Source organism: Eurypyga helias, unplaced genomic scaffold (assembly GCF_000690775.1).
Source record: "Eurypyga helias isolate BGI_N326 unplaced genomic scaffold, ASM69077v1 scaffold16610, whole genome shotgun sequence".
NCBI classification, from domain to species: Eukaryota; Metazoa; Chordata; class Aves; order Eurypygiformes; family Eurypygidae; genus Eurypyga; species Eurypyga helias.
Genome location: NW_010225271.1, coordinates 55335 through 77616, shown reverse-complemented (window position 1 = coordinate 77616; position 22282 = coordinate 55335).

Genomic DNA, 22282 nt, shown 5'->3' with positions numbered 1-22282 from the left:
TCTTATTCCTACTTACTAAGATTAACCCACATAACCAGTTGTTGCTGATCTGAATCCATTTACCAGGCTTGGCTGCTTTATACTTAAAAGCACAGGTCTAAGCTGTTTAGCAGGTTTAGCTGTTAATTTAGTAAGGCATAAGGTAGCTGCTGAAGGCAGTGTCTATCAGTATCGCAATGGGCTGTATTAAAGTCAATAGTCATGAATTGTGAGCTTAAAAAGAGTCATTAACGGCTCCTGAAAAGAAGTTACAATAAATAAATAAAAACTAAGCTAAAGCAGTTTCAGTTATCATTATTTAAAGTCAAATTGCAATTAAATAATTTTCTCAGATATTTACAAGTTTTATTGACTTTTTGACTTGATAAATGTCTGTTTGCAAGTTACAGTTTTTTCCATATCTACATGCAGATATCAAAGTCAAGGGGAATATTTGTGCTGCCTGCAGTGGACAGTGAATGAGACCAATCATGAAACCAAAGCAAGACAACAGTATCTTTTTTGTGATGCATATTCAGCTTGCTTTGCTGATAAATAGAAATTAAGTGCAACTAAACAGATTGTACAATAAAATATTCCTCCAAGTCTTCTGCAACTCCTAAAAATATTTTTATTAGGGAAGAACCAGGGAGACAGAGGGCATTAATTTGATTTCCATAGATACCTTCATTAAAAAAAAAAAAAATTAACTTGCATTAATATTCACAGCCTAGAAGTTCTGCTGTTTGACTACAATTTATGTTTCTTTTAGCAGGAATTTAATTTTAGAATCAGCAAGGGTTAAATCTACCAGTCGCTGTTTCTGTTCTTGTATCAAGGTCAGAACGAGCAGGTAGCCCAGTTCACAGTTTGCAGGACTAATAAATCTTTCCAAAGGTCAGCATCTGCAGTCATTATCAACTAATCAGTTTTAATTTGGTTTTTAATATATAAACACTTGGGATCATGTAGAAAACATCATGCATGTTGTTTAAGTCTGATATTTAAAAAAAAAAAAAACATTGCTTGTTTTAGTCAGTTCATTAATATTTTAAGTAAAGTAAATCAATAGGTGTGTTAAAGCTGCTTACCTTCAATTATTTTTTGTTTTCACAAAATATTAAAGATAAAAATAAGTAGGTACACTTTTTTTCTGGCGAGGCTTTTCTTAGAGCTCCTGCCTCTCTTATGAGACTAATCACATCAACTGTGGTGTAAATCAGTATACATCGATTCACTTGAGAACTGACTTGCTCCAACTGACTTTCAACTATTGCAAATACACTGTTCACTATTTAGCTTATTTAAATCTAGAGGAGGAAGAACAGCAATGTGAAACATCTACATACAACATCTCCAAGCACAGGGTTTGAAAAACTTTTGAGAAATGTGTTTTCAAATCACAGTATTTAAAGAGTTGAACTTATCTTATGATGGTAAATATTTCTACATTTAGTCATGCTACAGAGAGACTATAATGTGACCATAATAGTAGAATAATAAGAATATTAATAACAATATATTAAGAGTATGATAAAGAGACTCTATAGCCACCCAGGTAAAGCCAACAGAAAATGTTGGAACCTTCAAGAGTTAAAGCTGACCAGGACTTTGGTTGCTGAATGCACAGAAAATCTGGCATCCTCAGCTGCATAGCACCATTCTCTTCAAGAATTATATCAGCTATGGATACATTTAGCATTGTCTGAATTGTTGGGACTATTTTCTGGAGCAGCCTGGGACTCTTGCAAAATTGTTCGGTCTAAGTGTTAAACTTCTCAGACTCATGACTTGTCAAGTAAAATCAAATAAAATATCTGAGGAGATGCTACAGCTTCAGAAAGATGACATACTTTCTCAGTCTGAATTATTCATAACTGTAGTGGCAAAATAATTCTTACATGTTACTTAGACAATGTGTGTCATGAACAGGTAGAATATGAACTCACTGGTGAACATAAGTTTCAGGAAACTGTATGTCTGTTACATCCAGATGGAACCTTAACTTTGTGTAGCAAATTGGATACCTGCTTGGCTCTTTAGATGTCTTGGGTGTAAGGATGCAAAATTGGCAAGTTCAGTTTTAATAACATATGATTCGATAAGCTATTAGATGAGCTGCACCTGCCAGAAAACTTATGAAATCCTTGAACTACTAATGGGTGCAATTTCACCATGGTCAAAAAATTAATGAAAGTATTATGAGAAGTTAGTAGACATGGAAATGACTCACTGTGAAACTTATTCCTTATCTTCTTTTTTAAAATCTGCCAGAGATATAAGTGTATTTTATACAAGGAGATATTTCCAAGGTTGATTTTGGATAATTTATTCAGAGGGATGGACTTCTTCATTTTCAAAGTCATTGAAGGTAAAACACTTGGCTCTGAAGAATTATAAGCAAAGATTAAAAGGACTACGGGCCCAGTCTTGCTCTCATTTGAACAAACAAGTAACTTTTCATTGATTTTAGGTGAGAGATCAAGCTCTTTATCCTTTGTATATGTGACCTTTACAATCAATTTGAATATCTGCAATAGGAACAAATGAAGGAAAATTTCCAGTGTGGACTAGAGAAATAAACAAGTGCTGCTTCTGCTTTTCGGTTTAGAAACAGTAAAATTTTTGTGTTACACCTGTTTGTCCATAAATAAACCATGTACATTATGAACCAAACAGTAGAAAATGACTCACTTTGACTTCAGTTGTCATTTGAATAATTCTGTGAGAAAACTCATTAAAAGATGCAAAACCATCAAACTCCATTTCTTCCACAACTTCTGGTCATTTCTACTCAAAGACGACTCCTACTAAAACCAGTACGGGTTTTGTCGGGAGTAAAATACATCTAGGCGGATTTTTAAACTTACCTTAGAAATAAATAGTAAGAATACACCTCTGAACAAAAGGAAGCTAGGAAAGCTCAAGGTTGGACAAAGGCTAGATTGCCCCTCCAGTCCAGTCTTTGCCTCTGAGTTCTAACCTAGATGGTTACAACTAGATTGTAACAACATGGTTACAACCTATGGATGTCAGCCATAGCAAGTTCCTTATGTAAGCTACTCATGAGTATCATGAGTGAGGGCTTCCACCTACAGTCTATTTTCCCCCACTATCCTCCACTATTTTGATTCATTTTAAGTAGAATCTTTTCCATTGTTGTATAGGACACACTAAGTCACTCAGGTGCTTAAAGTACTAAAACTATACAACTGTACAAGTCCTTGAAAGTGAATGCTACATTATGCGTAGGGGTTGTCTTATCACTTATTGTACAGCTTATAGATAATAAATCTAATTGATTCTCCCTTCTGTTATCTTAACACCAGAGCCCAGTGCAAACTGTACAGCAATATTTAAATGACCACAACACAAAGTCAACATGACGCCGTGGAAAAGAATAGAGCAATATTCTTAATTCTGAAAACCTGTATTGGTAATCAATTGAAATGCAGGAACAATTGAAGAGCTGTCCAATTTTCAATTGCAGTATAAGTTGGGAAACAATTTGAAAATAATGGCTCATACAAAGAGTTTTTGAAACAGTCAATATGGTCTTCATCTGAAGGACAAATAAGAATTTGGCAGTCTACCCGTTGTTCAGTCTTTGTGCATTAGACATTATATGCAGGACTCACCGCAATGGCCCAACTGAGATTGGAGTTTGCAATTTTTCATTGTGACTCCAAGGAAAATGTGATTAGTGGGATATTCATTCTGAAGTCACACTCAGTGCATGTGCAGCAGCCTTACTTTGAGCATTACTACCAATACACATTCACCAAAAACCTGCTTTAGTGAACTAACTCACTTAAATGTTCATTACTTGTGATGTTTTTGTTCTATTACTGTGTTGCATGCTATTAAAAGTAAGGATTTTCACACAGCGTAGTTCACTGATGTCAAAATAACTTTTCTGGCACACCAACATTATGCTTTGGAGACAATATTTATGCAGTCTTCCTTTGATAGAAATGATCATTTCCAAAGATTGGCTCTTAACCTCAATTAAGACACAAATCTTCCTTTCTGTCTTCTGATTGTCTTAAAAAATACATTTGAGATTTAGAAAAGCAGCATTCTAGCCTGAATTAATGTCCATGGGAACCTCCGGCTGTGAGCTAAGTATTTTTTGCATGACATCCTACAGATGATGTGACTGTGGACTCATTTGACACCCACAGCTTCTTATCCTTCTCTCAGATAGACAATATTCGTCATCACGAGAATTGTGCATTCACGAAGAGACTCCAAATGTGAGGACCAGCATGGCAAAGTAGAGCAGGACTGAAAATTCAGTAAAGGAGTATTGCAGTCATTTCCTCTTAGTGTTTTATTGAGGCTGCCCTCAGTAAGGAGGCTGTCCTCAAAAAGGACAATTTTAATAATGAAGATGAGGATCCAAGCTTTGACAGTCAGCATTCTGGTAGTCAGACATTTCTCTAATTTTTACTGTGTGGCAGTGAAAGAAAACTCGAACAATATTGCCCTGTGTTGTTTCCATTGAAAAGAAGAATTTAAAATAAAAGTTATTGAATTCCAAAGAAGACAAACAATTATATTCCAGACCTCAGAAAAACACTAGAATTACTTTGGGTTTGGAAAAATATTGGTATAACTAAGACCTTTGAAATTTGTTTTTATGGGGATGTTGTGTGGATGTATAAATAAAAATTACTAGGTCTCTACAAATAGAAAGTATGTGTGTTTTTACAGCAATAGGATTTATAAGAGCTAGTTAGGTGTTTTTCATATTCACTATATGCAATTTTCTAAGCTTGTGTCTGTGAATTGGTATTATTTATGACTGTACTATTTTACGAATTTCAGTTTAAAAAGGGGTTCCCTGGACAATTCTACCTTTTTGGCATTTACATTTACCCCATGGCATTAGGTGAGTATTTTTGACAAATGACAATTTCTTGTGCAGTGTTGCCTGAATCTGAAACAAGTGGGTTTACTTGTGTAAAATGGAAATAAATGAAGAAGAATTAAATTTTAATTTTTTTGATGACGCATCTGTACATCAGATTGTTGTCTGCTATCTAACGAGGAAAGGTCTTGGCTGATGTAAGTAAAAATATATTCTTGATATTCAGAAAGGTAAAGGTTAGAAAGGTAGGTCTTCTTGCAGGGGTGCCAATCTTACGTTCACGGATCCCCTAAAAGCAGTTTGGAGCTACTCACCTAAGGGAAAAAGAGTGCATTAATGCTCTGGGTTTAACATTCCTGTGATCTTCTCCAGGCTTTCTACTCCCAACTGCAATGGCAAACAGATAAAACCTGATGGTCAGGTAGAAGTTGACGGTAGAATAGCTGGTTCAAACAAATCCTTTGCTCTTTCAGTGTCAAGGCACCATACTAAAATTCAATGAAAGAACCAGTTTATCTCTGTAAATTCATTTTATAAGATGCTAAAGCATGTGGTCTAGTGGCATAGACTCCATGAGGCTGTTCACACACTTAGAGTCAAGACACATTTAAAAGCTTTGCTAGATTGACTATTATTTATCCTTCTATTATGCGTATTCTTCAAACTATATTTACCCTACTGCGTCTTTGCATTCAACAAGATGTTCATGTTGTAAAGCTCTCTTACTTGCTCCATTTCTACAAGAGGTTAGCTTTAAAACCATATTAATTTTCCATGGGAGACCTGGGTGGACTTTCTTAGCTGATTGCTTATGACATAATTAGCTGGCAATTTGGCATCAAGATAGGATATTCAAGTATTACAATAATATAGCAAATTGTAGAAAAGTTATACAAATGAGATTTGTACTTCTAAAGTCTTTACAATTATAAGACTCTTAAAAAAAAAAAAAGAATTATGCTGTAATGTTAATCTTTTAAGCCAGATCAATTGAACTCATTCCACATGTTAGGGAAATATTAACAATTTAATTGCTGTCTAGCTAAAAAAAAAAAATGTCCTGCATGAAGTACCAAACCAGCAGCAGTTGGACACATAGAGCATGTCTTTTGTTGTGTGAGTGGAAGAGAAATCTATAGGATCATAAGACAGCGATGTGCAAAATTAAAAAGGGTCAGTATTTAAAATGCTTTGCAGAGATACTTACATCATGTCTAAATGAGTAAAGCAACATCCAAGAACCTTTTAAGGTATTTTTAGCCCTAATTATTTTACCTTCGTGCTAGCCCAAAGCAGTCCAATGAGGTCAGATCAATACTAATACTGAGGGGAAGCAAGGGGAGGGATGTTGGGGGTGATCCAGTATGGGGGGCATGGTGCTGTCCTGGGAGAAAGACCTTCTTCGCTGTCCCCAGGGCTGGTGCTGTGAGCCACTGCAAGTGGAGTCACAGCCTTTTATTCTTTTCAGGACTAAATCCACCGCTCGATTGCTGCCCTCTCATGTCCTGTGCAGCAGTTTGTTTTTCTCCCTCCCCTTGTCCTTTTTTTATTTGCCTGTACCAATTTCTGAGGGGAGCCGGAGGGAGTGAGGCGGAAGAACATGTTAGTCCACAGCTGCCTATCAGTGGAGGACGGTGGGTTTGATTAAAGGGGAGCTCCCTCCTGGATTTCACACATCACATCAATCACATTGATCAGCCCCCAGAAAGGCAACATATTGTCTGGGAATAAGCCAAGGAGGGATATCAATTTCACAATAGCACTTATGTCTTTCAGCCAAGAACTGGTTTATTTTTGGCTACTGATGGCTGAGACTCACTTTGGAGCTCCATTTATGTCCAAAGATTTTTCACTGCTCACTTGTTATTTCACTAGCAAGTTATCACTAAGTTTTGCCTGAAATTTGTAGTCCTACATGTGATTTCTATGTGGAAAAATCAGCTTCTGCTTGCTGCCTGTGTCTGGTTATGGGACTTCCCAGCTGTGCATCTATGGTATTTATTTCTTCCACTGCTGTTCAGAAATGTAAAGTCTTCAGGAGTGCTCACTTTTTTTTTATGCCTTTCCCTGTAATCCTCAAGAAAGTGTTCAAGGCACCAGGAAAAATAATATCTGAAAAAAATCTCAGTATTATTCCTTGATCTACATGATTTGATAAAATATTTTCATTGTTTCAATATACCAGTTATTAATATCATTTGCAGAAGAATTTATGAAAGGTATCCTATTTTAAAAAAAATCATATGTAAACTAACTGGACCCAAATATTCCAGTTTTATGCATACGTTGCTTTGTCAGATAGAGTTTTGATTGATTATCTCTGCCTGTCACTTTAAAGAAATCATTCTTACATATTGTTTTATATCACACTCCCAAGGAGGTTTCATCTAGTTTGTTGACATAATGAATCCTACACCCCATGATTAATTACTTGTATTATATTATTATATCCACCTACATTTACCCTGGCTACTTTCTCAATAATTGCTGCTCTGTAAATGTATTTGAGAGTGCCTCTGTGTGTGTATGAGAGAGAGAGAACCGGTGCTCAGTTAAACTGGAAACCGCTGTAGCGAATGAATGTAGAAATTAACAAAATGACCCCTTCATCATTAAAAACAGGGACTTGAAATAGAAAGAAAATTGCCTGTATGGCATTCCTTTCACATAAAAACCAGTTTTCTAAAATATCTCATATTTCATAAAATATCTTTTAAGGCTAGTTATCAGTTAGTACTCAAATTGTTATTCTCCCCTCACTATCACTACTTACTGAATTATTTAGCTAATGACAGGGCGACCACAATGATCTGTAAAAAGGAAGGTACAGCCTGGCTGCCCCTGTGGTATGCTAAAACCCAATATTTTTAAAAGGGCTATTTTAACATTTTCAGTGATGCAAACCCTACCACCTCCATAGCACTCCCCAGATTTGCCTCCTCCTTTCATGTTTGTTAAAGAGTCAGAGAGATATTATCTCCATCATTTAACAGAACCATTTAGCTAATTTTATTTTTCAGTAAGAGGGTGAAAGAGTAACTATGTAGTTAGCTAACACATATTCTGGAAGTTCACAGAATATCCTGTTATGTTTTTTACAGCCACTTCTACAGAATCGAATCTCAATGTACTATTTTCATAATATCTCCAAAAACATGATACAGAAAATTAGGATACATGCAAGTTTTAATTAAGTTTTGTAGCAGAGAGACTACCTTCTTAAAGCTTTCCATAATAAAGACACAAAGTTTATCTTAGGTACTGCGATTAAAAAATAACATCAGCACACTATTTTTTCTTTAGAGTAATCAGGAGGACATAACCCTGTTTCCAATTATTTGAGCAGACAGTCAGCTATGAAAAGATGTTATTACCTTGCATTCTTGAAATTGGTATAGCTATACATGCTTTTTCTCTGTCAGTACTACCACACTATGAACACACTGAGAAGCCGTGCTTCTTGCAGTCTTATTTTTTAATTAGTAAAAACAGGTCCTAAAATATCAAAGAGACTGGCCAACTTTGCAGTGCTGTGATCTTTAATTACTTGTAGGTATGTTAGGAAGATTTGTATTAATCTTTTCATCTGTAAACATATGAAACCCCCATATAATCTTGATGTTTAATTATCAAATTAAATGTTTATGTAGCTTTAGAACAAGGACTTTTTCATGTTAGGTTTTTAACAATATAATTTTAATAAAAATGCATGCACATAACATATCATCTCATTGTTCTTATTAATTCTGTTAAGGAACATGGAGGATTGCATTTTCATCAGCTTTGAGAGCAAAATCTATGACACTTCACTGCTAAAATTCAGGCATTTAAAAATTAATTTTTCCTTCCCTCCACCCCAAATTTTGGTGTGGCTGACATTACCTTTTGAAAACTCTTATGTATATTGCAGGAAGTGTATTTATTTTAACATTCTTAAACATGCTTGTGAAGCTATCTCCCGCAGAGTGTTAGGGTTTTAATAAAATAATTATAATAAAAAATAACATATGGTTTAGCTAAAGAAATATGAATTAACTACATCCACAGAATTAAAATGTGCTTATGCTGCATATGATAAACTCCCAATGTCTTTTTTTTATATCTACCTCATATAAATAATCCTAAAAACCAAACCAAAACAAAATATAAAAAACAGAAGTCCAGCCCTGTGGTATCAGAAAATGTGAGGTAAAGCTTAAATGAGTTTCAAAACCTTTGATAATTTATCATCAATTTCCCCGAGTTCCTTGACTTTCTTCATCTTGATCTCTCCTGTTATATATATCCACCGTTTCAATATGTAGCCAATATTATCATACTCTGAACCAAGTCAGCAGTTTTGACATCTTCATTTCAATGTCCTTTTCTGTACCTTCAGCAATGTTAATGTTACAAATTACGGGAGGGTGTATTAATAGCCATACCCAAGAAGCAGAAAGAAAAGTGCATTTTTTTAGACTAAGTACTAACTTGGGATTTCCCGGGCCCATTGCGGAGCCGGCGGAGCCCTGGCTCCTCCGTTGTGATGATAATGGATTCCGTGTTGTTGGCTCAAAGGTCGACGGGTCACCGTAAGCTCCTTAATGGACTGTGAAATAACTTTAACTGCATTAACCTCTCCGGATCACATGGGTGGCACCAACATCCACTCCTGAAATTCTCATTCGCTTATAGAGACAATACCATTAGATTATTATATTTTCCTTTTGGAATAGCAATAGGCTCAAAGCAATTATGCAGCTAAGCGTTTCCATTAAGCGAATAGGGCCTTAAAGAAGATTAACTGAAGCTTCTCCGGTGTTCAGTATAAAGGTGGAATAAGTCTAAAGATTTCGACAGAATTCAAATCTGCTAAAACCCCTATCTGTGATATCATGGTGCTTTAAAGTATGAAGTCATTAGCCGAAATAGAAATGTTGCGGCCGTGCTTGCGGAGGCAGGTGCGGTTGGGTGGCTGCCCAAACTGAGTGCCTGTCTTTACGCTGTGTTTTCCAAGTGTTTGCTCTTAAGAAGGTTACAAAAACATTGGCACTGAAAAGAGCAAGAGGAAGATTGCCTTCGCACAACCACCAGCAAATTATATTAACCTGATGTCAAGGTCCAATACCTTCTGCGGGTCAAAAATCACACTCACCAGGTGAGGCGAGCAAAGGCAATGCCCACCTTCAGCCCCCTTGCAGGACCTTTGCTGCTGGAGTTGGGCTGAGGCATGGATGTGCGTTAGGGTTGCATGCCCATGGGAAGGGGATTCCAAAGCCTGACAGGTCCAGGACTGTTTTCTGGGTCCCTGAAAACCCTTGGCAGAGCCTCATCTCCAGATTTCCCCATTTGGTGGTGTTCCTTGGTAGCCTCCAGGCTGAGAAAACCATGGCTCAATTCATCAGAGGCCTATACAGCAAAGCTAATGTTTAAACCTCTAAGTCAATTAAACTTGAGTGCATGTGTAGAGCTAAGGGCTTGCTTAAGTGATGTGCTGAAGTGGGGTCTTTCATCCCCCAAATTACTCGCAAAATAGAACTGCTGATGGTAATGTCAGCCTTTCCTTGTGCCAAGCACAATAAAAAGCATATAGGGACAATACCATAAGCACAGCTTCCAGGTCATAACAATTATATGCATTATTGTAACAGTTTGTTTATTTTGTTTTACATAAAAAAACAGCTAAGTACCCATCCCAAGTTCTAGGCACTTTAACAGGTTTAAAAAAAAAAAAAAACCCACACACAAAAAACCCCACAAAACCCAAAAACAACCAAACATAACATCATCTCCTCAACCACAGAGCAGAAATCCATCAAAAGTGGTTGTGGAAGGTATCATTCTTTGAATTCTTGGGGATGTCTCCAATCAGAAATAAAAAGAGATATTGTTAGGATCTGTGAAAAATGGAATTTAATGACTGACCAGTAAAACCTCTTGTTACCCCTTAATTTTGAATTTGAAATGATAGGTAGGCTTTTATTATGAATTATTACATCAAATACTTGGAAAAGTTTAAAAACTTGAGATGATGTAAGATCTTACAGTCAGATTATTTTCTATTAAATCTTATTTTGCTGAGAAAATGGACGTGCAGTTAAACTTAGGTATTTTTTTTTCAAAGATACTTAAAAACACTGTAACACTACAAAACTGAAAATAACTATTATATTTTCTATTATTATCAGGAAACTATTGATAATATGGTTTAACAAGTTATTCCAGCATTAGGGTATGAAAAAGTATTTCTGTTTCTGGTTTAAATATTTTTGCTTTCAATTTTTGTACCCTTGAAATGTAACTTATTTTCTGTAGGAAAATAATAAAAAAACAAACCCAAACAACCTATTTCTCCATTCAGCAGCTATGGTTATTAGTAAAGGTAATTTTCTGCTTTCTGTAGGTTTCATATTTTGGTTTACTTGCTCGAGATTCGTACTAGTAATAACAAATCTGAGATTATGCATTATATATTTTGTTTATATTTTGCCTTTGTCTCAGCAACTCTCAGTATGTTTAGTCATTACACTGCATACAGATTCACTACAATGAAACCATTATTTGGTTGTGGGGAAGGGCCAGGTGATGGGTCAGAGTTTAACACAGGGCTAGATAATGGACAGAGAAGAAATTCTGACATCAATCTTCATGAGAAAGGAAAACTGCTTTAAAAGTTGAATGCTAATGTGTGCATGCAGATGCATACAATTGCCACAACTCCATGCAGAAATGCACCTAAAATAGGTGTTTATCTCTATTTTTAATAAGCTATATCAGCAGAAGAAAGAGAAGAGAGAGATGCTGTCTGTCAGATGTTAGCAAAATAAGGAAAGCAATGAGAAACAGATTCTATAAAAGAGGCAAACAGCAAGGAGTTTGAGGGATTGCTGCTTTTCCTAGAACAGAAGAAGAGATGCATCTCCTCACGTCAGAGATGCCTGCACCCATTTTCACTAGTGGTGGTGCTTGAGCAGATGAAACCTTAATGGCTCTGCCTCTGCTCCCTCCTGGCCTCTGCCTCCCAACCTGCTGTTCTGACTCCTGCTGACTGAGGGCTGGGTTTCTCCCCTTTTCTATACACCATTTCTGTCCCACAGCCTTCAAGGACACTTTTTAAGCACTCTTTAGGCACCATCTGAGTATTTCTTTCAGCTGAGTCTTCTTCACTGATTTCATTCCACTTCTCCCTCCACCTGCATTACTTATGGATTCTTGAAGCTGATATTAAGTCCTACAAGGTACTACCTATGGAAAGGAGGGTCTCTCACTGTTTTAACTCTCTTGGTAACTGTGTTTTGGTCTTTCCAGATTCTGTGAGCCCAAAGCAATTTGGATTTAATGAGCCCAGAGGTATATCTACCGGTGTGCCCTGTCTGTGTCTCTCCCATTCCTTAGTACCACAGCGCTGTCTGCATTTTCCTGTGATCCCAGCAGCCCCCCGTGACCAGGCAGCTGCCAGCAAACTTGTCAACTCTTACATGCTATGTGCGAAACTCAATATTTTTTTGCACCTCTAGCATACCTGCTGTGCTTTTTTTCTCCCCTCATGGGTACAAATCAAACTACTCTCATTTAATTCAACTGACATTTTAACCAATATTAAGGTTTTTCCTTATTTTCTTTTTATTATTATTTTTATTTTGAGGGAGGGTGGATGACAATGTTTGCCACATTGAGATAGAGATGTCAGGTAAAATCTAACGCATATCTCCACATACTTGGCAGATGCAGAGTGTAGGCTGATTTGCTAGATGGGACCTTATTCTGAGCACCTAAGAGTCTCATGGAAATTGAAGAAAACATCTTAGGAAACGCTCTAGAGAGAGGAAGCTAGGAGATTGTTCTACTTAATTTTCCCCAGCACCTTTTGCCCACAGCAAGCTTAAAGCAATGGCATTTGATAATAACCTGAAAACTTGGACCTGTCAAGAAATTGTAGTGGCCCAGTTATACTGCATTTTGTCAGTCATTGCTACAGAACATGGTACAAGTGCAACTGTAATAAGTTCTCAGAATTTCTCTATGATTTTGTACTTTTAAGGAAATTGGATTGTTCCTGTTTAAAATAATATTAATTAAAAAAAAAAAAAAACCAACAAAACAAACACTGTGAACTGGATTGGGAAACTTACATGATTTTTAAAAAGCCATTTGTTTTTGCTGGGTTCCTGAATTCCATTCACCTTGCATCCCCTGGTGAGTTACACCAGCACGACAAAATGACTGTGAGCAGGTCGGGAGGGGGATGCAGAGGAGACACATCTTGCTGCCAAAAGCAATACTCCAGCAACAACAGCTTAAGACTGGAGATAGCTGAAGTTACTTGTCTTCATTATTAAAATGCAAATGCTTTTGTTGACTCTAAGTCAAAGAAAAAACAGAGATTTTTGAATCACAAAAAATCATGTGTGGTGAAACTCAAGACAGGTATGTGTTCCATAATGTACAGGACAACTCTAATCCACCAAGGAGTGTCATATAAAGTTGTTGACTACAATAAGATTGTTTGTATTAACATCAGGGGGACTTGGAGGACAGAGGTCAACGTTCTCAGTACTTGGTTCATACGAAACATTGGTATCATAAGAGCCTCTCTGAAAAATAACTTTGTTGACTATAAATTTTGTTATGAATATAGATTTCATGAATAAATATAAGATAAATAATGTTTATCTTTAGCTAAGGTCTGAAGCAAGAATCATATTTCAGAACTTTTCTGAGAGTAAACCAATAGCAATTCTACACCATTATACTAATTTTGTCAACATATTTAAGTGAAAGATACCCAGCAAAAGTCCTAATTCAGCAGGGACTACTCACAAAGAATTCTTGTTCTCAACAGTCTCTTTGACCCAGAATAAAATTTTCAAGACATTGCTTGTGGCTTTCTTGCTTATGGCAAGAATGCTGAAGTTTTGGAAAAAAAATTAGGATTTTAGCAATGCTGTTTGACATACAAATGAACAAGCACAAAGGAAAAAGAGAAGATCAGAAAATGCATTAGATTCTACAGACCAACCTAATATTTTGTAGATTTATTTGCATCATATAAACTGATGGTTAATCACTATATCCTAAAAAAGTGAAAGCAAAACATTATTAATTTTTTTTTAAAAAAGCATTAATACAAAATAAAAGAGAACACAGTAATTAACAATGACTTCTAAATCTCTTCCTCAGTAGGCTAAGTTGCCAATTGTCACAATAAGAAATATTTTCTTCAAAGGCAGTTTCAATTTGGCAGTCATGTGAAGTGGTACTGAACTAAAGGACATTTTATTTATCCAAAACTTGCTTAAATCTGGGCTTTTGCTACTGTGAGAGCCTCTATTGTAACTATATAAATGACTTTGTGAAATTTGGTCGTATATAGAAAGCAATAAACTACATCAAAAAAACCCACCACATTGTTGCCATGACCCCTTGACAGTTAACTTTGCCCAAAATAGGGGACTGAATGGGTACAGAGACCCTCAAAGGGGTTTGCTGTTCATGTCAGAAGGGTATTTGTATTGCAGTATTAGAAATCTAACGCTGCTGTGTGTCACTAAAGTCAATGGATCCTTAAACTCCTTTGCAGTCATGAGAAGGGATAAATTATAAAAAATGAGTAAATCCTTTCTTGAAATAAGACCCATATAAAGATGTTTTAACTTCAGTGGTGCATATTGTAAAGAAAAAGGCTGGGTTTTCTAAAATACTTCATGTGTGAGTTGTATCAATGCCACAGCTCCAACATCTGTTGTATGTTGTATATTACATTGTAGAAATGGGACAAGAGAAGGACAATATTGTCTGCCACTTGCTGACACTAGAATGTGGCAATTGACAAATATTGATCATATCTGTATATTATCTTGTTCATGTCTGATATGAAATATGAAATGTAATAATATTCAATATATCAGTATTTAACAGTATATTTATTTCAGGACATCTGCATCTGTCATTGGGATGGGAGAAAAGAAAGTTGAGAAATGGTTTTCCCTGATAGAAATCTAGCCAAAACTTGTCTTCTTCCCCGACAGTACAAGAAACATTTTTCCTAGTTGATGGTTAGATTCAAGCTGACCTTCAATTATTTGGCATGTTGACTACCTAGTGGTGCAAGACTCATTTCTGGCTATTGATTTGGTTGACCTAGTTATTTACCTTTCATACGTATTTATTCTTCTTGTACCACACTTAGGGAAACACACATTGAGCAGAAAGGCTCCTAAGCAAGCAAGCACGTTTACCTGAATCATCTTTTGGGCACTGTCTGCTGGGCGCCATGAATCCAATTGACGTGTCCACTGACAGTGTTTTCATTCATGCTTCATTTTTTTATATGTTGGCTTCAGTGCATAACGCTGACATAAACAAGCTTCTCAATGCAAGTTCTTCTTGTCTTCAAAATTCATTGTCTCTCTTCTACCTTAATACCATGGTACGGTGATGGTTGTGTTACTTCTACAAACAGGCTCTCTAAATTTACAGGTATTCTATTACTTAAGATGAGTCTTTTCAGTACAAAAGTATTTCTTGATTTCATCTGTACTCAGTGTATATTTAAGGACAGTTCCTCAGTTTCTAGAGCATTTGTTGAGTGGAAATGTTTCGCCAAGTCCTGAGAATTAAGTTATCTTTCTACTGACTGCCATGTGTCTTGCTGACATGGAGAACTTCATGAGCAAGGCTGTTATAACCATGCATGTTACCATCAAAGTCAAGCACTTGCGCCAGCTCAGGTTTTCCAGTTGGAGCACCACACCCAGCTTTTCTCATCAGATGCTCTAGGAAGGGAACCTGTAAAGGGATAACACTTGCTTTGTTTAAGGAAAAGGCACCTTACAACAAATCTATTTATAAACTCTCACCAAAGTACACATAAATGAACACATGAGTGTGTATCAAGTCATGACCCTCCACATGCCACATGAAAGTTGTAAGCACTGCTTATATGTGTTTATTTGAAGCCTATGTATTTACAGTATGTACTGAAAGTTTTGTACATGCGTGTGTCTGTCAGAGTAAGAAGTGAAAACTAAAAATCAATAAAAGCTAATCCTCATGGACTTTTTAGGCTCTCTCTTGGGTTTGTTTTTTTTTCCCCCTTTCCTGAAGCCCAAACATGCTCAGTGTGGTTTATGTAGACCCAGCTTAAATGGCCACTGAGAGTTTATGATCAACTTACATTTTAGAAATTTTAGAAGAACCTAAAGCCAGAGTGCTGATTCAAAGGGGAGTGAGTTTCCTCACCCAACACAGTGTTGCCAATTTCCTCACTAAAGAAATTTCCCCTGGCTTAAATGACACACCTGAGTAAAACGCTGAATGCAAAGGACATGTGAATCTGGACTGAGATTTTTGATCCTATCTCCTTTCAGCCTTCAACCGCAATCAGCTGTTTCATAATCTCAGCGTAAATCTTCCAGTATCTGTGTGAACATCAGAGTACGCACCATGATAAAATAATTGAATAAAATTATATTTTTGACAGAATGTCTGAGATTTCTTTTTCTAGGTGACTAAATGTATTTTATGTAATTTTAAAATAGTAAATTTATTCATTGAAACCTTTTATTTGCTAGCATATGTAACCATGTCAAGATAAAGTGATAAGCTGGACAGTCTGCCAACTGTCAGTTTGGTTGTGATTTTTATTTTTCACATAGAAGATTTGATGATGAAAAATGTAGGCTGACAAGAAGTTCTCCTGGATCCCCGAAATCCACATGAGATACAAAAGAATCACTGCCAAGGGAAAAAGAAAGAGTAGCAATATAACTTTATTTTTTTGGGAGCTGCTAATCTCTGAGCTGTGGGAACACTTGCCATCCTTTATGAGGTGCAATTAATGGTACTAGTCTGAGACCCTGTTGTTTATTCATCCTGTGTACTGTAGGCATTTCTAGTCCCATTGACTTAAAAAATTGACTCATGGAGCTCAGAAATGTACAAAGCATGGAAGCAAGGCTGGGCAAAGCATATAGTGTGTTTTGTAATAGGAATGACTGAACCAAGCAGGACTCCTGGGGTTGGAAGCAAGGTTACTGGGGGAACTATAACAGAGGTCTAGAGACCCATGGGCTCTACTGGGCAAGTTCTTAGAGTGCTGTTACCAATGTTTCACACCATACTAGAATAAGATGACAACACATGAAGATATCAGGTATCCAGTTTGAAAATAAGATTCTTTTCAAATGTGCAGGTAGGTTGTGGAGCCGCTAGTTTGATTCAGAAGGAAATGGATAAATTATTTGCCAGAGGTTTTATCATTTGTTACCTAACGATTCATAGTTTAGCTTTCAGAATGACCGGTGTTACCATTCCTATTTGTGTCCTGCTTCCTGTTCTCTTTTCAAAGCAGTAGGAGACTGTATTTATGATTGAGAAGAGGAGCCTTAAACTCACTTGAATCAGTTATATCTCCACTGAACACTATGCCCCAGATTATAATATCTGCTACAACCCTTGGTGTTGTTTTGGTTACAAAGCATGTAGATGTGTGGAAAAAAAGCTGAGATGCTTGTTTTCAGACAGCACTGGAACAGAAAAAACGGAAAGGAGACCATATTGGAGCAGTATAGCATTGTATAGCAGCATGGCAAGACAGCTCTATGATCTCAAAAAGTCATAGCTATCTAAAGGTCCTTTCCAAAACACCAGGCCCACCAAAATCAGGCATATTTACACTGTGCATAAATTGGTCAGAAGTACCCTCATCCTGGGGGCCAGTGCAAGGGGGTGGTCACCCCATGGCTTTATCCAGTCTTCTCCAAGTGACGGCTGTGGTGTAAGACTCTCACAAGGATATCACAGAACGCAAGACCCTTGCTGAAAGCTTTTCTCAGATGCCTATTCACAAGAAAATGCAGACAAAATGCATGGATATCTGCTCCTCGCACTTCTCAGAACCTCACAGCAGAAAAATTCCTCAAACCAGTAATGCTGTCTTCCACTTCCACTCTCCCTCATTTCCTCCAGACACAATATAGCCTCAGCTGTACTGAATGAATGTCGAATTCATACAGAAGGTATGGATGGATGGCTCCATCCAGGAATCTGGTTTGGCCCCATGTGAACGTATGAATCACTTGTAACCTTTAGGTCTGCTTTTCCATTTCAACATAAGCGGAAGTGTGAAGCTGCAATTTATTTTTGATGCAGTATTCATTTATTTCTTAAAGACAAACCCTCCTGCTAGCTGGACAGTGTGTATCTGTCTCCCCGGGAAGAGAGAACCATGGGGGATACTAACCCTTGTACCATCTCAGAGAGGACCAGGATGGGCAGGGTGAGCTGTGAGAAAGCAGCTTCCCACAGTAGCACTAAACCTCCCCATTTCAAGGGGGAGAATTGAGCAGCAGCATGCTCTGTCTTAGACAAAGGGTGCCAGGAAATACATTACACTGAGGCTGGCTGTAGCTCAGTAAGACCAATTAGGGTGGCTTTACCTTCAGAAACCAGGATGGTAGAAATATGTGAAAGTTTAATTGGCTGCCTTTCTCCCTAAGGGCCTTGCCATGTTAACAGAAAAACGTGGGTTCAGCTTGAGTTCATCAGCTTGGGATAAACAGTTGACAAAATCCTAGCAGAGACAAGACAGTTTGTTATTCTCAAATGAATTAGCAATTGAGCTGAAAGGTAAGGCTTTCCCAACACTCCTGTGAGGAAAATATTGTTATACTTGCTTTGAAGAGTAGGGAACTGAAATGAAATGATTTCACCATCAAATACATCTGACGTACTATTTTTTCCCATTACCGTGGACTGTACACCAATTTCTCCAGTGCAAAGTGAGATTAAAAAGCTGACAAATCAGAACGTAGGGGCACCATCTCTGGTGGTATAAACTGATATATCTACAGTGAAGTAAATGTCAAAATGAAGCCTGTAGTGTTTGGCACTCATTTTGTACAGGTTGGATGACAGTATGTGGTGTGAGGCAACAGAGGATCAGTCCCTAGGTTCCTAAAGGAGCCAGAAATGCTAACTGGGACTTGGATCCATTGTGAGGACAAAACAGACCCTAGAGAATTTCCCAGATCATAGATACACAAATGCCAAAGAATCTATTGGGAGGTTACATTTAAGATCTGGTTGCTCTAAAGCTAGTCTATGATATACTTCTCTGGGCGTGCTTATCTTACACTCCCTTCAGAGAATGAAACTATATCCCAAAATGTATAGAGAATTCCAGCTAAACTATTAGGGGTCAGTTACATGCACAGGTATAGTCTCTGTATATGCAAATTTCAGCAATCTAATGCAGAGCTCCTGTCCAAAGTATCAATAAGAGGCAGCCACCGAGGGCACAGCAATGCTTTACTTTCCCAGGGTGATTTTCCATATGAACATGCAATGTCCTAGAAAGACCTTTTTCTGCTGAGAATATATTTTGGTGTAAGCTCTTCCACACCGGATTTTGTATAATCAAGACATATTCCCTAAATACTTATCACCTCTGTAGAATATAAACAAAATAAAATAGAACACAATTCCAGATCCCTTCAAGGCTCTTGTATCTCCCAAGAGATGTGAATGTGAGTCAATTCAGTATCAGTTATGACATTTAGGTGGAAAGCACTATGGTCAGCAAGGCCAAAGAGGATTCATTTATTGGTACAGTTACATTAAGGGCCCATCCATAAATTACTTCAGTGGACTCTAACAATTATGAAAAATAATGAGAATAATCTTAAATGGATAGGAACAATCTTATATCATTTTAACATTTAAATCATAAAAATAATATAAAAAAAGGTTTTTACCTCTGAAAATATTCTGGGTCCTCAGATAACTTCAACTTTGTTGAATTTAATGACATAGCTGAATGTCATTAAATTCAAAAATTGAAAAGCTGGCAAAGTCAAAGTAAAGTTAAACAGATCTGTTGTTTGCCATGTCTTTTGTCTTAAAGCCACAGTACTATGGATGACAGAGTAGAAAAGCACATTACTGCAATGGTAAGAATGATCATTAGCAGACAAGAACTCACCTTGGCACTGACAACTAGCCTTAGGTCTACTGGACAGTGAAAGATCAGCCTTTCCTTTTCATTCAAATTCTCCATGCATGGTGAACTCCCTGACAGCACAAAACAAACAGGCAGCATTTTTAAAAATATAAAAAGGTAGACAATCTTCTTTAAAAAAGACAATTGTGATTCAGCAAGTAGGAATGAATCTGCCTCTGGAAATGCACAGCTTTGTGAAATGATGATCTTCTGACTTAGAAATAGTCTTTAGCTTCAAAAGGTTGAGCTAGGTTGTAGGTGTAGAAACATCTTTCCATGTATTCTCAGAAGTCTGGACTCAATTTACAGGTGACATAAGGCATAAACCTGCACTTGAGGCAGAAAGCGTCTCAGCAAACACATTGTATGTATTGACATTTACTGCATGGTCAATATCTCTGAAATTTAGACTTTCAGTAGAGCTTTTATGTGCAGGATTATGTGCCCTATTTTAGCAATCGAGTTCAGACATTTGAACCAAAGTATAACCAGAATTTTGCTCCAGGACTCAAGCTTGATTTTTAATTTTTTAAAAAAGGGGAGATGTGTTCCAATATATACAGCCACAGTTAAGTTAATGGTAAAATTCCCACTAAATTAACTGGAAACAGGATCAAAGCCATAGTTTAGATATGCAACAAAATGTAAAAACCTTCTTATTTTTTCCATTGAGAGTACAGCAACCAAATGGAGCATTTGCAAAGATGCATTTGTGAACTGCTACTTTCTTCTCTTGGTACATGTGTATATGAACATCAGGCTGACGTTAATGAAGACTAGGTCTACACAAAACTCTGTTTTCTCTCCATTTGGTGCCCTCTATGTTTGGGCAATTGCTCTGGGGGAATACTGATAAAAGGCATCTTTCCGGCAGTGTAAGAGGTGAAGAGTGATAATTGCTGTCTCTGTGAAAACACAGAGGAGCTTGTCTCCATGGATTTATCTATGCAAAAGTCAGTTAGAATCTGGTCTCTTTGAAAATGGTGAGTGAGAAGAAATGTGAGTTTCTTTGTTCCTCATATTTTCTGATGACAATCATACATTATTATGTAATAAAATACCTTACACAAAGCATACCGCACAAAAGCATACCTCTTTCTTCATTTCTCATCACCAAATGGATTGGTGCTGCCCATGCACATGTGCAAAGGGATCACTGGTGGAGAATTACCTTACCCTACCACAGATCATATTAAGGATGTTTTCCCAATTGGGAGGGTGAAGGCTGAACTAGGACAATTGGGTCCTGGGCAGACAACCCAGGCCAAGAGGATAGCTGGCCCCTAGGAGGAGGGAGTACACGGCGTAGAAGGTGTGATGTAGACTTATTAGCTTATTAACGTAAATACTATTTCTTTTCTACATCAGAGTTTGCAGAAACACTTTGCCTTTGCTGTATTTTTTAACCTGTTGCAGAATCACTATTCTTAGCCTGTCTGGTGTTATGCAGTCATATGTGCACAGGTAATTTCAGTTGGATCCCCTTCCTTGTCTGTTATATAGAATCATAATTTAAAAGTGTTTACTTTTTTTTTTTTTTTACTGGAAAGTTAGGCTTGTTTCTAACCATATATTGATGAAGACATAAATGTACACCTGTAAATTAATTCACTCATTAACAAAAACATCTTTATTGCTTTTGATACCAATATCAGTCTCACACATATGTAGCAGATTCAATACGTGAGCTGAAGTCACATCTAGAAATTCATTACTGTGTTTACAAATCTGAGACAAAACTCACTACCTTTGCCCTTTATAAAATGATAATGTACAGATCTTGGAACAGATCCCAAACACAGGTAAATCAGTGGAAAATGTCTATTGACTTTCAATGTAATTTTAGATCTGTCCCATGGCAAATAAGAGAATGTCCAGTGATCTCCCTCATAACATTAATGAAGAAAGACAACATAAATTTATCTTATTCTATAACAGATTGCTAAAACCCAAATTGCAGCACACATTGCTTTACCTAAAACTTGCTCAATTTAACTTCATTCTGAGGTTTTGTGAAGGGACGATTAGGGTAGGTTTTGAACACCAGTATATTTAAACGCCTGTATGCTCCCAAAGAGTGGTGTTCAGAGGCAGGCTCAGTAGAAGCATATTTCTCCTCCACTGTTGGTTTTGCTGGTCTGAAATCTTTTAAAACTCATGCTTCAGGGTTCGAGCCTGTCTTGAATAATTAGAAATCAAGCTGGCCCTTAGTCGAAGGCAGCAAACAAGATCGCTTCACACCTTCTTATTTATTCTCTCCGCCGGCCACTGTCATAGATACAGCAGTGGACTAGACACACCTTAGGCTTGAACCAGCAGGACAGTTCCTGTGGTGTCTGCTTAATAATCCATTTTTCATTCTATTACTATGTAAACTGTATTTATTTATTTCTGATATTTTCAAGGCAGCAGCTGCTACTGTTACTGAAATCAAACATCTCATTTCCAAG